This window comes from Camelus ferus, chromosome 1 (genome assembly GCF_009834535.1).
Source record: "Camelus ferus isolate YT-003-E chromosome 1, BCGSAC_Cfer_1.0, whole genome shotgun sequence".
Classification (NCBI taxonomy): Eukaryota; Metazoa; Chordata; class Mammalia; order Artiodactyla; family Camelidae; genus Camelus; species Camelus ferus.
The window spans coordinates 55,649,050-55,670,936 of NC_045696.1; the positions used below are offsets into that span (position 1 = coordinate 55,649,050).

The following is a 21,887-nucleotide window of genomic DNA, read 5'->3' on the forward strand; positions in this document are numbered from 1 at the left end:
AGAAACTTATAATAAAAGCAAGGAACCGTTCTTAATGATTATAGTCATCCCTCAGTGCCTGCGGGGAATTAGTTCCAGGACCCGCCTCAGATGCCAAAACCCTTGGATGCTCAAGCCCCAGAGTCAGCCCTCCATTTTGGCGGTTCTGCAACCTTGGAGTCAACCAACCCCTGACCGTGTAGCACTGCAGCACTTACTGAAAAAGCTGCATCTCGGCGGACCCACTCAGTCCATACCTGTGTTGTCCAAGGGTTGAGTGTACTTACTAATTAGCCCTTCACGGCTAACCTTGATTCTTCAGACAGGGTGGGCTCCAGTTAAAACTAACCACTTCCCCCTTTTCCTATACTTTACTGCTTTCCTCAAAACTGACTGTGCAGGCAGCCAGCGTGAAGCAAGTTCCAGTGAGAGGTCTCCAGGGTTCCTGTGAGTAAACACCCCAGGATGAAGTAGCTAGAACCCCACCCAACTGTTTGTCAAGAGAGATCTGCCCAGCCTGTTTATTAGCTAAGTGATCAAAGGCTAACCCTCTCACCACGTTTGTCTGCCCAGCTATAAAACAATTTTAAAAATTAACTTATCTTACAATGTTTCTGTAAGAATTTAATGAGATGAGGCAAACACACCTGGTTCACTCCCAAGGACATACTAAATATTTTTTGACTCTGATTACCAATGTGATTCATGCTCCAATTTATCAGAATGCTAACCAAGATAATGCTCTCTCTAGAATTATGTAATAAAATACATATTGAATGATTTTTATTTTCTATTTCTCTGTAATTTCCTATTTATCTTTCAATGAGTATACACTACTTTTATAATTAAAAAAAATAAGGGAAATATATACAAGATCTTGTGGTAGCTCACAGCGAAAAAAGTGACAAAGAATATATGTATGTTCATGTATAACTGAAAAATTGTGTTCTACACTGGAATTTGACACAACATTGTAAAATGACTATAACTCAATAAAAAATGTTTTAAAAAAAAGATCTACTCTCTAAAAAATAAAATAAAAAATAAAATAAATAAATAAAATTAAAAAAAATAAAGTTAATGATTTTTTTAAAGAAAGTTCTTTTTAGAGCAGGTAACTCTGGTTGATATTTGAGAAAATGGCATCAGATTGGATTTATTTATAAAGACATTTAAATAAATGAGAGGCTCTGAACTTTCCCTGAAAAGAGTTTTCTTTTCAATCAAGGCTGTCTTGAGGTGACAGGGGAATCATGATTAAAGAGAACAAATTCAGGTAATGTGAAAGAAGTTATTTTAGAGCACGACTCACCACCCTTTTCCTTTCCAGGTCTGCCCAAGAGTTAGCTCAAAACAATGATATTCTCGTAATTTTGTTTTTCCTCTTTAAATTCAACCAGTCCTTTCTGAGCACCTGCTATGTACAGGCATAGTGGTAGGCAGCAAGAGGATACAAAGGGAATTAAAGTATAGTCCCTGCAGTCAAATTTTATTTCAATCCTTTCTTAGATTTTAATGTCTATAATTTGTTTCCAAATATGCCAGCCCCAATCCTGAAAATGGGAGAATAGATGAAATAAGATTGGGAAAATACTGAAAAGTAGTGAAGCAAGGTGACAGGTACCTGAGGGTTCATTTTCTTTTCTTACCTACTCTTTGGTATGCTTGAAGTTTCCATTTAAAAAAAAAAAAAAAAAAAAAAGTCTAGCACAGAAGGTAGCCTAGCATAGGTAGATCAGCATGAATGCTAGTATCATTCTCAGAGAATCTCTACACACACACATTTCTACATCACCATGGGAGGTTGAGAGAGGACACCAGGTGTCACTCTACTAATATTTACTAAGCACTTCAGTACCATGGAGAAAGGACGTGGTCCTCATTCAGTAGGAAGGAGCACTTAACTCAGCAGTCCAAAGTCTCTCAATCCATCTGGTAACCCCAGGGTGTCTCAGAGTGGGCAGGATGTGGCCCCAGGCACTTGGTCCTACTCCCTTGGGCCTCCCTGGGGCAGCACCCATGGGAAGGCTGGTATTTTGCTGCCCCCCTTCACTCCGGCAGAGTTCCTGAGAGCTGACTATTTGTAAATGTGTTGTCCCCCCTCCTTGAACCTCTAGTATCCATTCTCCCAATTCTAGCTACTTTACCTGGTTTCTGAGTGATCACTACCCAGATCCTAAAGAAGCAATACTTCTGTGAAAATTAATAAAGGGTATCCTCACCAAAATGGAGTTGAGAGGCCAGAAGGAGAGATACAGATCACTTCAACAAGGACCCTAACAGGAAGAGACCTACCTTTCAACTCCGGCAGGAAGTGACACAACTTTACTACTACCAGCAGGAGGAGGAAGATTTTCTCCTTGCCTGGCAACACCTCAGCCTATGACACACTGTCACAACTCAGCCAATAAAAAGCCACTATATTTCAAACTCCCAGTTTCCTCCAATGGACATTTTGTTTCTAATAGCCTCTCTCAACCTCCCCTCCTCCTCTATAAAAGAGTTTCCTTTCCTTTGCTTTATTGGACTTGCAGGTGGTTTGCCATAGGTGCATGTTCCAAACTGCAATTCTTTGCTGCTCCAGAATAAACCCATTTTGCTTGTAAAATAACTGGCTGTTTTATTGTTTTAGGTTAACAGTTCCCAGGGCAAGGAGCAAGGATAGGATAGAAATGATGACAGCCATTTACATGTACCAGTCATTTAAACTCCGACTAAGCTTGTAATGGCTGAAACTGGAAACATTTGAGCAAGAAAATGACAGCACTGTATTTTAACCATAGAATGAAATTAATATCCATAAATCCATACTGATATAAATGACCAAATAAATGGGAAAGGGCAGCTCTTTCTCACAATAAACTTCCAGTTAATAAGGAAGCAGGAGATGAGAAAAAGTCACCAGCAGGTAAACACCACTATAATAATTGTTGAGAAAAGATCCACCAAAGGGTGCTAAAATTAGTAGGTAAAAATTTGAGGATAAACAGAGTTTTCACAGTCTTAAAGTATCTCCCCCCAAACAATTAATAGCTACAGAGAAAGACAGAAACTTTATAGTGAAGAAACCTAGCAGATATCAACTTAACCAAGTGATCAAGGTTAATATCACCAGTGATAAGGCTTATGAACTTCATGAATTAGTGACATATTGAACTCTAAAAAATAACTATATTGATACTTTTCTAAAAAATAACTTCATTCTACAAAACAACTAATCAAGACTCCTCAAAAGGGTCAAAATAATGAAGAACAAGAAAAAACTGAGGAACTATCTCAGACTAGAAGAGACTAAGGAGAAATAACTAAATGCAAGGTAGGATCCTCGATAGAATATGGAAAGAAAAAATTCATTACCAGGAGAGATGATGAAATTCAAATAAAGTCTATAGTTTACTTAATAGTATTGATAACCCAACAATGGTTATGTAAAGGGCTAAAATTAGGGGAAGCTGAGTGAATTCTCTGTTCAGTATGTGCAACTTTTCTCTATTCTAAAATTAATTAAAAAGTGAAAGTTAAAATAAAAAGTTTAAGACTGTATAACCCAAGTCAATATATGGCAGTCAAATTAACTTAATTCTCAGAGAGAATCAGTTTTTTGTATTCCTAGTACCTCAAACTGACCTGTTATATTTGGTAAATAATGAATGACTTTCTAGTTGAAATCCTTAAGGACACACAATAATCCTAGGCTACTACTAAAACAAATGTGACAAAGGAAAAAAGAAGAAAAAAGAAGACTAATAAAGAAGGGAAAAAATTAAGTGGGTGTAAAATCCCATTTGGAGAAGATTTTTTAAACTGTGAAAGGCTCACTCTCCTGCTAGTTCCTGTCGGTTCACTAACACCCACACTTGTCTCAGGGCAGAGCCCCATCTCTGATAAACAGCGCTCGCTCTGAGTCATGCCCACCACCCTCTGCTCCTCTGCCACTGAGTTTTCAAAAGCAGTGCTTCTCTTTTCTGACTCTGGGAGGAGTCGCTGCTTCGCCTGCCCCTTCCTCCCGGAAACCACGGAGCACACCAGAGCCGGGTCCCTGCCCTCGGGCAAGAGGCAAGAGCGGCCTGATAGTCCTGCATCAACGATTTCACAAGAGTTGGCATGAAACGGTCAGGAAACATGAAATAAATTTAACTAGCAAAGGACTGAAATTGTTTTACATCCTCTATGTTATGCAGCGTTAATAGAATTCATGAGTTTCTGAAGCAGGAGTTTCACGGAGGCTCGCTGTGTACTTACGTACATTCTCAGCTATCCCGGAGTCCTGCAGTGGGGTCAGCTGGAGTTGCCTTCTGCAGTCATTAGGGGCATACCAAAGAGGAGGTTTCAGAAGGTCTGAGGGAATGGAAAAAACAAGGGCTCTGAAGTCACAAAGAGCTGAGTTCAAATCTGGTTACCAGATGCATGAATGGCTTTGGGCAAGTGACCTAATTTGAGTCTATTTTGCCATTTATTTAAAAAACATTTTTCAAAATGTGGTTCCAAGAGTGCCTATAATATATACAAAGGAAAATTTGTTAAAATTGTAGATTCCTGGGCCCTACTCCAGAGCTAATGGGTCAGAACAGCTGGGGCCTGAGGCTCAGGAAAATGAATTTTTAACAAGCTCCCCAGGTGATTCTTATACACATTAAAGTTTGAGAACCACTGAAATAAGAGAATGGACCCGTAATACAATAGCTCCTTCAGAAAAGTTCATCTTCCTTCTGGTGAAGAATAGGGAGTAAGAAAATATATGAAAAGGAGATTTTTTAAATGCATTTGAATAGCTTCCGACTTCAACATTTAGAAATTTATTCTAATAAATAATCAGACAGGTAGACTATGATATTCAAACTAACATTACTAAAATAACCAAAAACTGAAAACAATCAAAATGTTAACAACAGGAGCTGATTTAATTAGTTACAGTACCTACATACGAGGGAACACATGCTTTCCTTAATGGTGTTTAAAAACTTACCTGCATGAGAAAGTGCTCACGATAGCTAAGTGAAAAAAAAAACAACACATAATGTAAAAAGGTACACAGAATACAACCCAAATTATGCTATATATGTGTGGTATGCATACCTTTCACATATAAAATGCAAGAACCACTGGTGGTTGTCTCTAAACTATAAATTTTGTTCTCAATCTTTCAACTTTTCTAAAATAGGGTTTTATGATCAGAAACAATGTTTTTTTCTGATAAAATGTTTTCCTTTAAAATATATTATAGTTTTCCTTTAAAATATATTAAAACCTAGAGATGACACAGTAGACAGAGATTATCATTTTAGTAGCAATTCATTCACACAATTTTTTAAGGAAATCTGTTCTGAAAAGGCCTCAATGAGTTCAAATCTCAAAGAAAAACCTCGGAGGCTGTCAATAACTTTCAGTGCCAGAGAACTGTGTGGTCTCTGTTTGAAATTCTAATTCCTAGGCTCCATCTTCAGAGATTTTTATTTCCAAGGCTTGGGGGTGGGGCCAAGGAATCAATGTTTTCAACAGGAAGCTAGGTAGGTTTGTGGAAACCACTGTTCATTAATGGCTTAAAAAAAAAAAAAGAAAGAAAGAAAGGAAAGAAAACCACCACTGACTTTCTTTGAATGTTTCCACTTTAAAGATCTTCAAAGAAATGGTCAGCTCTCAAGTCTTGTATGCATCTCTGGAAAAAACACATTATTATTAGCTCAGTTTAAAGTAAGTACTAAATACTTTTCCTTTTCCCCTTTCTAGATTTTTTGGCTGATCTAATAATTAAATTGAATGGACATAAAACGGATTAACAGGAGAAAAACAAATTTACTTTAATACCTATGGGATCTTATAAAAATATGAGGCTCAAAGAATAACCAAAGCAGGCAGCTTTTATATCTTTTAGACAAGGATATAAAGATATATCAAGTGGCACATAAAATATACTGAGAGAGTGAGTTTTATTGCCTTCTCCAAAATTATGTAGTCAAACAGTTCAGTACCTCTCTTTAACAGATGTTTTAAATCAGATCAGAAGTCTGATCAAAGCATGAATCTTCTCAAAAAGGTACACTGAAGGGAAGCAAAATATGCCACTATATCAGTATATCAATTATTTTGAATTAAAGTTACTTAAGAAATAGCCAGTGAAAGAAGGACATTTTCATCCTTTTGTCCCCGTGAAAGCAGGAAATAAATCTCCCATGTGAAAGGGACCCTCTCTGTACAGGAAGACATCCTTATCACAAGAGATAGGAATTCAAGATGGAGAAGGCTGTATAATAAACCTTATTACTTCCTCATTAATTCACTACCCCAAGCCCAAACTTCCTTGCCTTATCAATTCTTCACACACTTACTGTTTCCTTGTCTAAAAGATATAAAAGCTGCCTGCTTTGGTTATTCTTTGAGCCTCATATTTTTATAAGATCCCATAGGTATTAAAGTAAATTTGTTTTTCTCCTGTTAATCCGTTTTATGTCCATTCAATTTAATTATTAGATCAGCCAAAAAATCTAGAAAGGGGAAAAGGAAAAGGTTTTTCTCCCTTACAACACAAACAAGCACACAAACATTTTCAATTTCATGGGGTTTAGAGGCCAATCCTGCTCTAGAAGATAAAATTCCTAAAAGATAAACTGTGGTCAGATTAAGCATTATTTTAGAGATACATGCCAGGACTCTAGCCCACGTGCCCAGCCCAGGAGCCTAGGATAGCTAGCCCTTCACCCCTGTTTTTAAGTCCACTTTCTCAGCCTGGACCCTGAATCTTATTCATCCCTATCCAAGATTCCTTGACTTTCCTGCATCCTCAATGTTATTTCCTTTTCTTGAAAGACATTTAAAAATTTTTAGAAAAAAAAATTTTTAAACACCCTCAAATCCTCAAACCACTGTCTTCTTCCTCCTGCCTTTCATCGCCAAACGGCTGGCGAGGTCTCCCTGTGCCGTGGCCGCCCTCACGTCCTCTTGAACACTTTGCAACCTGGCACACGCCCACCCTGTTGATAACTTGCTCTCCTGAGACAACCAACCCAAAGGCCTTTTCTCAGTCCCAATTATCTTGGACTTTTCTGGGGTTTTCAAACTTAGAGTTAGACCTTATCTAGTGGAAGATCAAACACCAACAGATATAGATCGACAGACACCAGATGTACGCAGAGCCTGACTAAGGGCCAGAATCTCTGAGGTACTTTAAAATCCAGCTGGCCCTCACAACTCGTCGGCCCCTGCAGGCCCCAGGCTGGGATCAGCAGATCAGTTTCCTAGTAGAAGCCCTGGGGAAAGAGGACTCCAAGGAGGAAGGGGCTTTCTCCACTCTGATGAGCCTGGCGGGGAGCGAGATGCTGGTGGCGACCCCCGAACGGCGACGAGGGGCCTCGGCGGGTAACTCCTGGATCCCTACCTGGCAGCATGTCGCCTGGCTACCCCTCCAGCAGCGTAGGGAGCGCCGCGGTAGCGCCCGCACCTGAGCCCCGGCCTCCGCAGGCCCCCTGCCCGGCCCCCGCCCCGGCTGAGGTAGGACGGCCCTCCGAGGCGCGGCCCGCGAGCGTCCAGCCCCGGTCCGTGACCGACCCGGCCCGCCGCCCGGCGATACCACACGGTGCCCGCCGCCTCCCTCTGCGCGGAATTGCGCGTCCCAGGCGCGGGCAGAGCGAAGGCCCGGCGAACTCACCCCAGACGCGACCGCGACGATCATCGCGCGGAGAAAGGGAAGGCGGCGAGAAGCAGCCGCGGGGACCGCCCCACGCCGCCCAGGAGGAGGCCCCTGCGCGCCGGCTCCGCCCCCCGCCCGTCCCGGGAGTCGCTTCGGCCGGACCCTGGGGGCGGGTCTGCGTGTTCCTTCGCTGGCGGGGCTCCACCGACCCCGCCACCCCCAACCCCACCCTCCCTGGGCGATGGAAGGAGCACCGGGAGGAAAGACCATCTTTGGGTGATCTTAATAAAGCTTTGTGCCTACTGCGCTAAGGTCTGGGCGCTTCCCAGATGCCCCTTGATTTACAAGCATTTAGCTCACAAAGCTTTGAGGAGACACAAACCTTCCCATTTTATGAAGTAGGAAACTGAGGTTTTAAAAGTTCATAAATTTACCTTACATCACCCTAACAGGTTTCAGCTTTCTCAGCTGCAGTGTACCAAATTAACTGACTTTCCCATTTCACAAGACTATTGAGAATATTCAGTAACTAAATAGTGAGAAATCCAAATTTATTTTAAAATACACACACACACCCCCCCCCCAAGACAGAATCATATTTATAATAAAGATTGAGTGAAAAATCATGATGGGCAGTCAGGCAGGAGAGCAGGCTATATTATCCAACACAGCCTTCCACGGTAAGTAGCAGATTCTCCAAGAACCACCCCACCCCAAAAGGAACAATCCATGGGAAGAACCAGTGCTGGGGTCACCCAGGTCTAAGCAGGAGACCAGGGGCTTGGCTGAGGGCAGATGGAAGGTCTCCGCTGGCGGGATCGAAGCAAGAGGAGACAAACCTGAGCCTTCGACTTCAAGCTAAGACTGTGGAAGAACACTAAGGAGTTTCCAAGTCCCTTGTGCCCTGGACAATGGAAACACACTTTAGAGGTCACATCCTCAATTTAATCCCATAGGATTCAAACAAATACAAGTTTCAATTTTAAAAAAATCACCAAGCACCGGAGGCCACACATAAGGACTCGCAGACCTCATACCCAAGAGATTTGGGCCCCCAAGGATGTCAGATACTAGAACTATCTGACACAGAATACAGGAGAACTCTTTGAAATTTTTAAAGAAGAAGATGTCCCTAGTGGTTACTTACCAATTACAAAAAGAATGTGGTACCCATTGGGGAAATCTGGCAGATAAACCTTAACCAAGTACTTAATTTCACCAATAGTACAAAACATACATGACATCATACATGAGTTGATGCTCTAAGGACATATTGTTGCAGAAAAATGTGTTACAGCTCAGTGTTACAGCTCAGTTACAGCTTGTTGTTACAGCTCAGTTGTAACAGCAACCTGGATCCAGGCAAGAGACCAAGCAGCACTCAAAGAGTTGGAGAACTCAGGTTTATTACACCAGCAGGCCCAGAAGAATTAACACTCCAAGCTCTCCACCCCATCTGTAGGTTTACACAGGCTTTTATAGGCTGCCAGTTTACACTTTGCAACACAATATGCAAATAAGGTATAACAAAAGTTGACTAATTAGGAACAAGCTTTGTAGAAATGGACCAATCAGGAGGGAGAGAACCAATCAGGAGTGCGCTCCATGCAAATGAAGTATTACAAATGGACCAATCAGAAGTTAGGGAAATGGACCAATCAGGAGTGAAGGAAACGACCAATCAGGAGTGAGCTCAGGGATCAATAGAATTTTAGGGGTAAGTTCCACTTTCCTAGAAGTAAGCTGTTTCAGAGGCAAAAAGTGAGATAGAGCCTCTGGGCCAGGGAACCGGATGGTGTTGGCAGGAGAATAGTGGCCCTGCCTGGGGTCCTGCTGGTCTTTTTTTATGGGGCTTTCCACCTCAATATCATCATTGTTGTACTGCCAAAAATGCATAATTCTAAATTAAAGCCCAAATTAAAGGATATTGTACAAAACAACTGGCCTGTATGCTTCAAAAATGTCAATGTGTTAAAAGACAAGGAATGATGAGGAACATTTCAGATTAAAGGAGAGTTGAGGAGATTTGACATCTAAATTCCTGGATTGGAAAAAAAATGTTACAAGGTATGTTATTGAGACAATTGTAAATGAGTATGTATGTCATGGTAGAGTAAAAAAAAAAAAAAAAGGAAAGTGAAAGTGAAGCTATGCCAATTCTGAGCCCAACCTTTTAAAGGCCATTATCTGCTTTCTGTTCCACTGTCTTCCATGTGTCAAAGCAGTCACAGCCAGCCCAGATTTAAAGGGAGGGAAAATATAGCCCCATTTCTCAGTGAGATGACTGTCAAAGAATTGGAGACTATTTTTAATCTTCTGAGTTATACATATTCATTTCCAATTATCTCAATAATACTCCTTTGAGCAACTTTATTCCAATCTAAGACCACATGTAAAGAAATCTCCTTAGTCTCCATTATGGACTGAATTGAACCCCCCCACCTCAAATTCATATGTTAAAGCCTCTAGAATTATGAGAAAATAAATTTCTGTTGTTCAAGCCACCCAGTCTACAATATTTCGTTATGGCAGCTTTAATGAACTAATACAGCCTCCTGTAATCTGGAACAGCTTCTCATCTGTCTTTGTCTTTCATAACATTGACATTTTTGAAGTGTACAAGACAGTTGTTTTGTAGAATATTCCTTGATTTGGGCCTATCTAATTATTTCCTCATGATTAAATTCCAATTATGCATTTTGGGCATAAATATGATAAAGATGATATTTATTATACCCTCAGAGCATCACCTCATGTGTGATGCCAGTTTGTATTGGTAATCTGTAGAATCACTTTTTGTTGGAACCCTGAACCATCATGTGAGTAGCCCAGATACCCTGAGGCTACCATGCTATGAGAAAGCCCACACTAGCCATGTGGAGAAGCCAAGGAGAAAAAGAAAAAGAGATGTCTAGCCACCTCCCAACTGTTCCAGCCACCAATCGCTCAGAATCGCCCCCACCTGAAGGTTAGACATCATAAAGTAAAGGTGAACCCCCTACTGCACCACATCTGAATTTCTGACCCACAGAATCATGTGATATAATAGTAGTACTCTGTTGTTTTCAGCTTCTACGTTTTGGGGTCATTTGTTACACAGCAATAAATAAAGTAAACCATGTGTCATATGATAATATTCTGTCAATATTAAATTTGTTGCACTCGTGGTTATATAGTAGAGTGACTTTATTCTTAAGAATTATTTAATGATGAAGTGTCATGATGTCTGCAATTTCTCTCAAATGGTTCAGTTAAAATGTGTGTGTGTGATAGAGTTATCCAAACTCTATCTTATCTAATGGAAGATCAAACACCAACAGATATAGATGGACAGACACTGCATGGATGCAGAGCCTGACTAAGGGCCAGTATATATACATGTATATATATATATATTTTGAGTTAAGCAGGCACACAAATGTGACAAAATGTTAATAATTGATCAATATCTTTTTAAAAGTGTATACAGGTGTTCCTTGAATAATTTTTACAACTGTTCTAAGCCGTGAAATTTTTTTTTAAGTTAAAATACAAAAGAGAGAAAGGATTAAATCTCAAAGTGGAAAAAGCAGTAACTAGACTTTCCTTTCTGGCCAAGATAAAGTAACAGGGACCAGATGTACCATCACCTGAAGCATCCATTTAAAAAAAAAAGAAAAATATAAAAGAATAGTTTTCAAGATACTCATTATCAGGTAACAAAGGACAGTGATCTCTGACAGACAGGAAGCAAACAAGGTGAGCCCCACAATTGTCCCAGCTCACTACCTTGAGAGAGTTTCTAAGCATAGCAGAGGGAAGGGAAAGCTAAAACAGAACCGGGAAGACTCCCTGAGTTGAGGAGATAGACCCTGGAGTCCAGGGAGACCAGAGCAGCTAGATTTCACAGGACAGAATACCAAATAAAGACAGATGCACAGAGACAGAATACTGGAGATCTGCAAAGAATCCCCTCAAAAAATCTCTATGATCAGTCAATCTCACTTTCCTAGATGACTCCGTGCTCTGAGGCCACTCTTCCTTCTGAGTAAGATGGCCCACATTCTGCCTATGGAATGTATATCTCCTAGGTCTCTCTCTCTCTTGCTCTCTCTCCCCTTCAGAGATGGCCCACACTCTGTCTATGGAGTATATATCTCTCTGAATAAATCTACTTTTACTCAAAAAAAAAAAAAAAAAAAGGATTCATGATCAATGCATGCATGTAGGGAAACTATCCAAAGCCAGGGAAAGAAACACCTATAGGGATTAAAGGGACTAGTCCCTGTCACTCACACTGGTTTGGGAAAACTGCCTATTGCCATCATTTTTATGACTGGAAAAACTCATAATTCACAAGGCACTGGGTAGAGTACTCAGGAAAGTCTTGCTCAGTGATGGAGAAGAAGTAGCTCAACAATAAACAATGTTCCAGACCTGACTACTATATAGTAAAAACAAGACCAAAAAGACCAAACTAAATCCAAATAAGTTGAGTGTTTCCTAGAACAAAGTTCAAGAAAATTTATAGAGCTATAAAAATATCCAGCACCAAATAAGGTGAAATTCACAACGCTTGGCATCCAAACAAAGATTATCAGGTACACAGAGTCAAGAAAATACAACTGATGGGGGCAGAATAATCAGCCAAAAGCAACCCAGAACTGACACAGGCATTAGAATTAACACAGAAGAACATTAAGACAGTTATTATAACTGTATTCCATGTATTCAAAGTTAGAGACATGGGAGATATAAAGAAGGACCCAAACTGAACTTGCAGAGATGAAAAGTAAAACACATGGCGACAATAGCATATAAGCCAGAAGGGAATAAATGAAAGTGTACTATTATAAGGTTCTTAGATTACATGTGTAGTAGTATAATATCACTTTAATGTAGGGTATGATAGACAAACATGTACACGATAAACCCTTAAGCAACCACTAAAATAGCAAAATAATGAATTAGAACTAGTAAAGCAACAAAGGAGATAAAATCAAATCAAAAAAGAAACTTAATTAGGCCAAAAGAAGTTAGAAAACCAGGAAAAGAGGCAAACATAACAGATGAGATAAATAGAAAACAAATAGCTAGAGGATATACTCAAACTTAACTACATTAATAATCACATTGAATATAAATGGTGTAAACACCTTGATTAAAAAGCAGAGATGGAGAAAAAAAGCAAAACTCAACTATACACTGCCTATAAAAAGTGCTCTTTAAATATAATGATAATATAACAAATAGGTTAAAAGTAAAAAGATGGAAAGAGATACACCATGCTAACACAAGTCAAAAGAAAATAAGAGTAGCTACTTTAAAATAAGACAAAATAAATTTCAGAGCAAAGAACAGTAGAAGGGATAAAGCAGGTCATTTTATCATTATAAGGATAAGGGCGTCAATTCATCAACAGGAAATAACAATCCTAAATATTGATGAACCTAATAATAGTTTTTCAAAATACATTACATAAAAACTGATAGAACTGCACAATTACAGTCAGAGATTTCAAACCTCTCTCTCAATATTTTCTAGACCAATTCTACAGAAAATCAGTGACAATACGGAAGATTTGAATAATACTATTAACTACTTGATCTGATTGACATTTACAGAACACTCTACCCAATAATAGAAGAATACACATTTTTCCAGTGCACAGAGAACTATTATTCCTAAAATAAGGCAATAAAATTCAATATGATTCAAGTCATACAAAATATGTTCTCTGACTACAGAGGAATTAAACTAGAAATCAATAACAAAAAGATCCTTAGAAAATTCCCAAGTATTTGGAAACTAAACAACACCCTTCTAAATAACTGGGAGAGTAAAGAAAAAATAAAAAAAGAAATCGAAAAGTATTTTGGACTGAATGAAAATTAAAATACACATATAAGAATTTGTAGATGTCATTAATGTAGTGCTTAAGTGAAAACTTACAACACTAAATGTCTATATGAGAAAAGAATAAATGTCTCAGAACAATGATCTCAGCTTCTACCTTACAAAACTAGAAGAGGAAGAGCAAATTAAGCATTAAGTAAGTAGAAGAAAAAATAATAAAGATCAAGGCAGAAATCAATGAAATAGAAAAGAAGAGAGCAATAAAGAGAATCTAAGTAATTCTGGTTCTTTGAGAAGATCAATAAAATGGATTAAGCTCTAACTAGACCAATCAGAAAAAAGAAAACAGACACAAAGCTATCAATATCAGAAACTAGAGAGCTGGCATCACCACATATTCTACAGGTATTAAAAGGATAAAAAGAGATTATTATGAATAACTTTATGCGAATAAATTTCACAACTTAGATAAAATGGACAAACATCTTGAAAGACATACATTACCACAACTCCCACAAGAAAAAACAGATAACATAAACAGCTCTATATCTATTTAAAAAATTGAAACTGTACTTAAAAGCCTCCCAACACAGAAAACTCAAGGCCCAGATAGCTAGTGAATTATAGAATTATAGAATCCACTAGCTAGGAGAAATAATGCTAATTCTACCCAAGATTAGAAATAACATACATATTCTACACAAATTAATATTTGTACTAATACTAGTTCTACACAAGGAAGAAATAATACTAATTCTATACAAGATTTTCCAAAATTTGAAGAGGAGAGAATAAGTATGAGGCCAACATTACACTAATACCAAACCTAGACAAAAATTTTACAAGAAATGAAATGGCAGATTCATATTTCAAATGTACATAGAAGCAAAAATTCTAAACAAAATTTTAGCAAATTGAATCCAATAGTATAAAAAAGATAATACAATATGACCAAGTGAAGTAGATACCTCCCAAGAATGCAGGATTGCTTTAAATGTTAAAAAATGGAATGGTAATTCATCATATTAGCAAAGGAGAAAAACATATAATCATGTCAACAGATGCAAAAACCACATTTGACAAAATCCAATATCCATTACTGATAAAAAACTAGGAATATGAAGGAATATCCTCAACCTGATAAAACACATTTACAAAAATTTACAGCTAGCAACATGTTCAATGATGAAAGATAATGATTTCCTACTAAGATCAGGAACAAGACAGGGATGTCTTCTGTCACCACTTATATTCAACAATGTATGTAGATACAAAAACTCTAAACATAATTTTATCAATCAAATTCAATAATATATAAAAAGGATGTTACATCATAACCAAGAGTCATCCCAGGAATGAAAAAGCAATCAATGTAATTTAATCAATGTAATTCAGCATATTAGTAAACTAAAAAGAAAAATCAGGTGAAATAATACTTCTTAAAAAGTAATAAAAATGAATACGATTGGAAAGAAAGAAGAAAAACTATCTTTTTCATAGATAACATGATTGTTTCTGTAAAAATTCCAATGGCACATACAAAAAATGCTACAAAAACGAATGAGTTCAGTGCGTTTGCAAGGTACAAGATCAATATTCAAAAATGAATTAAATGTCTGTATATTAGTAATGAATAATTGAACTTGAAATTTTAAAATACCACTTATAATAGCATCAGAAATATGAAAAATTTAGGGATAAATGTGACAAAAGATGTGAAAGTGAGGCAAGCTGGGACCTGGGACCCTTGGCTGTAGGGCTTGCATTTGGACAAACATCTCCTGGAGCAACAGAATACAAAGTAACTATAAGGGACTAAAAAAATAACTGTGTACATGCACAGTCGGGGCAAATTATGACCAGCAAGATACAGAAAGTCCAAAAACTCAACTGTCACTTCTGAGGTGCTGGGAGCAAAAGCAGGGTACTGCGTATGATCCCTACACAGAGCACGGCCTCTGGTCCAACCCATGGATCTGCCTACTTTCACCCAATTTAAGGGACCAGCTCACTCTCCCTCAGGAAGCAAACAACAGAACCTGTCACTTGTTTCAGTCCCTCATGCTGCAGCACATGTCTCAGTAAAGTCTTGCCTGAATTTCTCCTCTGGCCTCTTATCAATTTCTATTGATTATGGAGTCCAAGAACCCTGACCTGTAACAAAAGGTCTTACAGTGAAGATGACAAAACATTACTGAGAGAAATTCAAGAGGCCTAAAGGAATAGAGTTATATACTTTGTTCATGGGTGAAAAGACTCAATATTGTCAAGATTTCTCTCCTCAAATCCATCTGTAGAGGGGCAAGGTATAGTTCAGTGGTAGCGGGCATGCTTAGCATGCACGAGGTCCTGGGTTCAATCCCCAGTACCTCCATTAAATAAATTAAATACATACATACATACACACACACATACATACATACATATACTTAATTACCCCCATATAAAAAAAGTTTTAAAAAATTTAAAAATTGATCAGTAGATTCAATGCATTTCCAATCAAAATCCCAGTAGATTGTTTTCCTTCAGAAATTGAAAATCTAACTCTAAAAATTAAATGAAAATGCAAAGCACCTAGGATTCCTAAAAACAATTTTCAAAAAGAACAATTGCAAACTCTAAATAAAGACAAAAAAGTTTTTTAAAAGGTAGCATGAAATATATTATTTGAGCAAGTCATGTAGTGTAAGAAAGAAGAGTCTACTTGGCCTTGATGCTTGTTTCATTCTCCTTTGAGCTTCTCAGGCTTAAAGATATTGAATTAGTTTATCTTCTGAGCCAAACACTCAAAATTCTATAGCAAATAATATTTGCTGAAACATAACTGTAAGTCACAGCTGGTTTAGAGGAGTGAAAAAAAGACAAAAGAAGAAAACTGCAAGTCACAAAATAATTTTTTGATTTCAGCTTTTAGAATCAATCAACAGATAAAATACAGAAAAATTAATTATACTTACAGAACAAAATGCAAATGCTATAAACCCTCACATTGTAAATATAAAGGTAGAGAAGATAGAAATTGGGAGGTACAGAGGGAGAGTGGGTGGAAATGAGGGGACAAGGAGAGGTGAAGAGCAGGATGAGGGGGCTACTTTTCTCTTACTACCCAGTAGGGAATCAAGAATTACTACTTACATTGAAGGAGCAAGAATTCAAACGTTAAGCATGGTGTTTAAATTTATAATGATAATCAAAAGAAGTATGGGAAATTATATCATTAACAAAGCACAGGAAGGGGGAAAGAAATGGAGAGCTAGTCTCAATGATTTGTTACCATTCATAGCTTTGGGTTAACAGACCCTGGATAAAGTATATAAATCAAGAAACAGTGATATAGGCATAGAGTTTATAATTATAGCACTAACCACTAAAAGAACTAAAACAAATTCCTTTTAATTAAAATTAAAATAGGAGGAGGGTATTGCTCAGTGGTAGAGCACACGCTTAGCGTGCAGGAGGCCCTGGGTTCAATCCCCAGTATCTCCATTAAAATAAATAAATCAATAAATAAACCTAATTACCTTCCCTCCCCAACAAAAACAATAAAATTAAAATACAAAACAAATTCTTTTTAATTAAAAATAAAATTAAAAAACAAAATTTTTAATTAAAATTTAACTAAAATTTAATTCTTTTTAATTAAAAGCCTTTGGGTGGTAAGACATGGAGGTGAGAGAGAGGTTTGAGGAATGAAGCAAGAAATTCTTCTTTTTCCTTTGAATACCATTCTGTACCTTTTACATTTTTTAAACCAAGTGCACATATTACTTTTATTGTAGATATTCCTTATGCAATTTTATCATTTTAGTTTTGTTTAACTTTAGGTTTAAGGTTCAACTCTGTGTCCTCAGCACTGAGCCATGAGGAAATTATAATGCACCTATTTTTTAAGTTTTATGGTCAGAACATTTACATTTTCCAGATAAGGCTAAGTTACTTCACAGCCCGTCTCCTCACGATCTTATTTTCCAAAAAAACACTAACCCACATCCAAAAAAACCCAGAAAGGCAATTTAAACCTTTACTAGTGTCATGAAAACATCAAAGGAGGGTTCCACTCATAATACATAATAAAACCTCTTAAAATCTTTCCCTGACCCGTTCTCAATGTCTCACACCATATGGTAGCTGCTCCCAAGTCTCTCTCCTTTTCAAACTTAAATGAAACACATCTCACACTGATTCTAGTCTCCTCCCTTTTCTTTCTGGGCCTTGCTCTCTTCTAAGTCTCTACTTGCTCAAATATAAGTCAACCTTCTCCTGCTGTCCATTTCATCTTTTACCACAAAGGTCTTTCTTCTTAGTCAGGGGCAACTGGCATCACTGTAATGCTATTGCTAAAAGAAAACCAAATTTCCCAAAATTTGATTTCTGAAAAATCTACCCCAAATATTTGAGGCATATCCTGCTGGAATTTAGTTACAAAGCTATGTTTCTCTACTGTAATCATCTTAAAGATAGAAGTGAGGTTTTATTCATCTTTGTGTTTGGGGAGCCAACAACATAGTAATTCTCCTTATAGCAAATGCTCATGTTACTGGTGAATTGTAATTTGAAATCGCTTTTATGGGAGAGTACAGGGGAGGAGGAGAGGAAGGAAACTAACATTTACTGAGCATCTCCTATGGAGCAGGCATCATGCCGTTAAGGCAGGGATAGAACTTTGCACCTTCTCTTGTAGATCAGTAATTCTCAACTGGGACCAAGAAAAGCGGACTGTGGAGGAGCACATGTAGCTTAAAAGAACCCTCCGTGTGAAGCTATTACTCCCCACCGTGTGTGCAAGCACACAGAACATGCACTAGAACATTCTAGTACCCCTGATTCAGATAAACTAAGATGTTTTTACAAATAGTGATGTGTCCAAAATGCTGTTTGACCTTGAGGTCTTGAGGGTAGGGGAGAAAGATTTAAGAACCAGTGGTGGAAACTCTGTGTATGTGTGTTGAAGTGTATCAATACACATACACACTCAAGATGCCCACTAGATGGCAAACCCACATCTCAAACATTAACGATTACTAGGATGCCCCCTTCTGAGCATTTTAATGATTCAAGTCAAATTTCTGTAAGGCCGGAATATGATATACAGTTTAAGGAGTATGCAAATTAACTTTGTGGTGATGTTCTTACAAATAATAGCTAGGGATAGAGACTAAGCTTATTGCTTTACAGTTTCTAGAATCTTCTGTGACTTACTTTCCATGCAAAATATAGTATTAATGCAGATGAATTAAATTCCCTTACAAGATTATCTGATTTCATCTTTAGGCTTCAGAATGAGCTAATTATGGGACTAAAGCAAGTGACAAGGCCAGGATTTTACCCCAAGTAGCTTAACTCCAGAAACTATTCTCCATTTACCAGGATGCATCTCCACCTCTCACTAGGGTAAGAGCATAGGCAAGGAGGAATGCTGGTTCTCCTCTCTCTCTGTCCCTCTCTTGACCCCTACATCACTGCCAGGCTTAGTGAACACCACCATGCTCCAGGGTCTTAATGACTGCCCACTGGACTAGCACAAGCTAGCTGTGCCTTCGATCTCTCCCATACCCAGCCATGCTGACTTGCTTTCCACTCCCTGATCAGGTCCTGGTCTCACACACACATTTGTGTCTCTAGAAATACAGACCTCACTGTCCTGAAAATCTTCTCCCCTATTATCTGCAGAAGCAATAGTCACTCTTCAAGATTCCACTAGAGTCACCTCCTCTAAGATGCCCCTCTCTGACTTAGCCAGGCTATTGGGCACTCCGACTTCAGGGCTCCTATCATGACATTTGTCTCCTTATACTGCAATTACCAGTGTGCCTGGCTCTCTTGCCACTAAAGTGAGGGTGTGGATGGAGTCTTATCAACTCTGCGTCCTTGGCACAGAGCCAGAGCCAGAGTGGCCCCCTCAGGCAGGCTGCTGTGCCATCACAGTGGTCCCACTGAGCTTCCTTTCTCTGGTAGCCCAACAATATGTTTCAAAACTTTAAAGTATGTGGGAGGAAGTCTCCCCAGTCTCCCTCACCCCACCCATCAATCAGATGAATCCCTGTCTACTTTTGTCACTATTCTCCTTGACTGCCACTGGAGCTCCTGGCTGAAATGAGCATGTGCTGTATAAAATTTACTTAGTGTTAGTGCCAGCTAAAGATACAGATATTTCCACCAAGAGACTTCAGAGTTTACTTAGATTCTTACCAATCTGATCGTTAGAGTAACAGATAACAGATTCTGACAGTACTGGGGTGAGCTCTGCTTCTTTACTGTGTTGGCTGCGTTAGTTTCCTAGGGCTGCTGTAACAAAATACCACACACTGGGTGCCTTAAACAACAGAACTGTATTATCTCACAGTCCTGGAGGCTAGAAGTCAAGATCAACGTGTTGGCAGGGTTGGTTTCTTCTCAGGGCTGTGAGGAAGAATCTGTTCCAGGCCTCTCTCCTGGCTTCTGGTGGTTTCCTGCCAACACTTGGCATTCCTTGGCATGTAGAAGCATCACTCCAGTCTCTGCCTTTCTCTTCACATGGCATTCTCCCTCTGTGCATGGCTGTGTTCAAATTTCCCCCTTTTCTAAGGACACCTTTCATAGTGCATGAGGGACCCATTCTACTCCAGTTTGATTACACCTTAACTCATTACATCACAACCACCCTCTTTCTGAAGGAAGGTCACATTCTGAGGTACTGGAGGTTAGAACTTCAACATAGGAGATTTGGGAGGACACAGTTCAACTTGTAACATTTGCCATATTTTCTAAAGCAAAAATAGGTACACATCCTTTGGCATATAGTTGACAGTGGGGCAGAATGTTTGTAATCAGGACTGTCTGGGAAACATAGGGGTTTAGGGAGGATATTTTAAAAGCAAATCCAGGCATATGCATGTTAATCTGAAAGGTTTTGAAACAACTTGAAGGAAATATTCAATTGAAGTTCTTCTAAATGTCTAGAATTAGAGCAGAAACCCGCAGCTGCTTTAAATAATCAGGTCCCATGAAATCAAATTAATGCAAGATAAATAGATGATAGAGATTCACACACATCTTAACTTTGAAAAAGTGCACAATGAATGAGATTTGTATGCCTTTGACTAGGTTCTTTTAGGGCTAGCATGGAGAATTAAATACCTGTGTAGTGAGGATTGAAAAAAGCACAACGTTCCCTGAAATAGATGTGAGATATTTCAAGTGTAATTTTTATTATAAACTGGTACCATTTCCTCACCACCACCAACCCCCACAACCTTGGAAACATACATCCAAGAGGTATAATGAAAAGCAAGGGAATATATTGTCCAGGTTACAAATGTTTACAATTTTAGGGATACAATTATATATTGAGGGTAACTTCCATCTGTAACCTATTGTAATTCCTGTCCTCAAAGTAATTTCTGCATATTATGCTCTCAGAACAGGAGTGAAAAACACATCTGGGGACACCAGAGATGTAAGAAAATTGTGAGCCACAATCAGAGCTGCTTCCCAAATCACCCACAAGAGACAGTATATCTTCAGTGTTAGGATGCTATTTAACAAGAGACAAGCTTACACTTTCTGAAAATATTTCCAGGTTCTAAACACTTAAGTGTAAAGTAAATCATCCCAAACCACATTGGAACTGGGAAAGATATAAATAAATAAATAAATGCAAATAAAGTCTTATAAATGTGTTTTATATGAAACAAGAGACCAGGATGGGGAAATGGGGAAAATTCCCCAAGAAACTGCATAATGATAGAGGAAACAGAAGTACTGCTCAGTGAGAAGATAATAAAAATCACTCTCCTTTATGTATGGAGCACTAGCCTAGATACAGGCCAAGTGCTAGGCTATTTCCTTATCTTATTTAGTCCTCATAACATCCTTCAAGGTAGTTACTATCACCTTGATTTAACAGATGCAGGAACTGAGGCTCAGAGAGGTTAAGTAATTCGTCCAACCAAGGCTATGGAGCAAGTAAGAGGTAGAAGCAGGCATGGAAGCCAGGTCAGCCCCCGCCCACAGCCCATGCACCCAGAGCTGGTGAGGGGCCTGTGGGGGATCCAAAGCTCCTATCCAGTGCCTCTAGAACATCCCCGTCCAGAGAGGCCTGAGTAGGATCACCAGGCACATTGAGAAAGGCTGGACTGGACCCGGTGGGGAGTGCAGAGGCAGATTACAGGGCATCCCGTGGAAGCTGAACAACAACTGTGTATCGGGAAAACAATTTTGTTCAAGAGGGCTATTTATAGGGATGTTTTTCCTCAGTACTCCCTTCCCCCATCTCCTCCCTTTTGTGTTAAAAGGCTCCTGGCAGATTGGTAAAGGGTTACAGGCAATGCACAGGAAACTCTGGAACACAATGAACGGGGCGGAGACAGATCCCCACCCACCTAAGAAAATCACTTGCTTCAGTATTCAGAGACCCTGGGGGAGACAGATGAAGGTCTGAACCGGGTCTCTGCTCCTTTTATTTGCTCTC

The 21,887-nt window shown here is 38.8% G+C and overlaps 1 protein-coding gene and 1 long non-coding RNA gene across 8 annotated transcripts in view; one reads left to right on the plus strand and one right to left on the minus strand.

The window, feature by feature from the left end:
• B4GALT4 (beta-1,4-galactosyltransferase 4) overlaps positions 1 to 7,702 on the minus strand; it is a 26,874-nt gene extending 19,172 nt beyond the window's left edge. The window contains exons 1-4 of one of the 7 annotated variants that reach the window (XR_004319961.1): positions 7,622 to 7,701; positions 5,568 to 5,635; positions 4,946 to 4,970; positions 4,226 to 4,317 (exon numbers count right to left, since the gene is read on the minus strand). The gene's annotated coding sequence lies outside the window, so the exon portion shown is untranslated. Of the gene's footprint in view, positions 1 to 4,221; positions 4,318 to 4,945; positions 4,971 to 5,567; positions 5,636 to 7,351; positions 7,592 to 7,621 lie in introns of those variants that run through there. The other 6 variants (XM_032479733.1, XM_032479742.1, XM_032479746.1 and 3 more) reach the window with 6 other exon arrangements.
• On the plus strand, positions 1,099 to 13,621 carry LOC116663684. Its single transcript, XR_004319962.1, has 3 exons — positions 1,099 to 1,255; positions 10,509 to 10,512; positions 13,612 to 13,621. It is a non-coding gene; the product is annotated as an uncharacterized LOC116663684 (long non-coding RNA).
• The last annotated feature ends 8,266 nt before the right edge of the window (positions 13,622 to 21,887 follow it).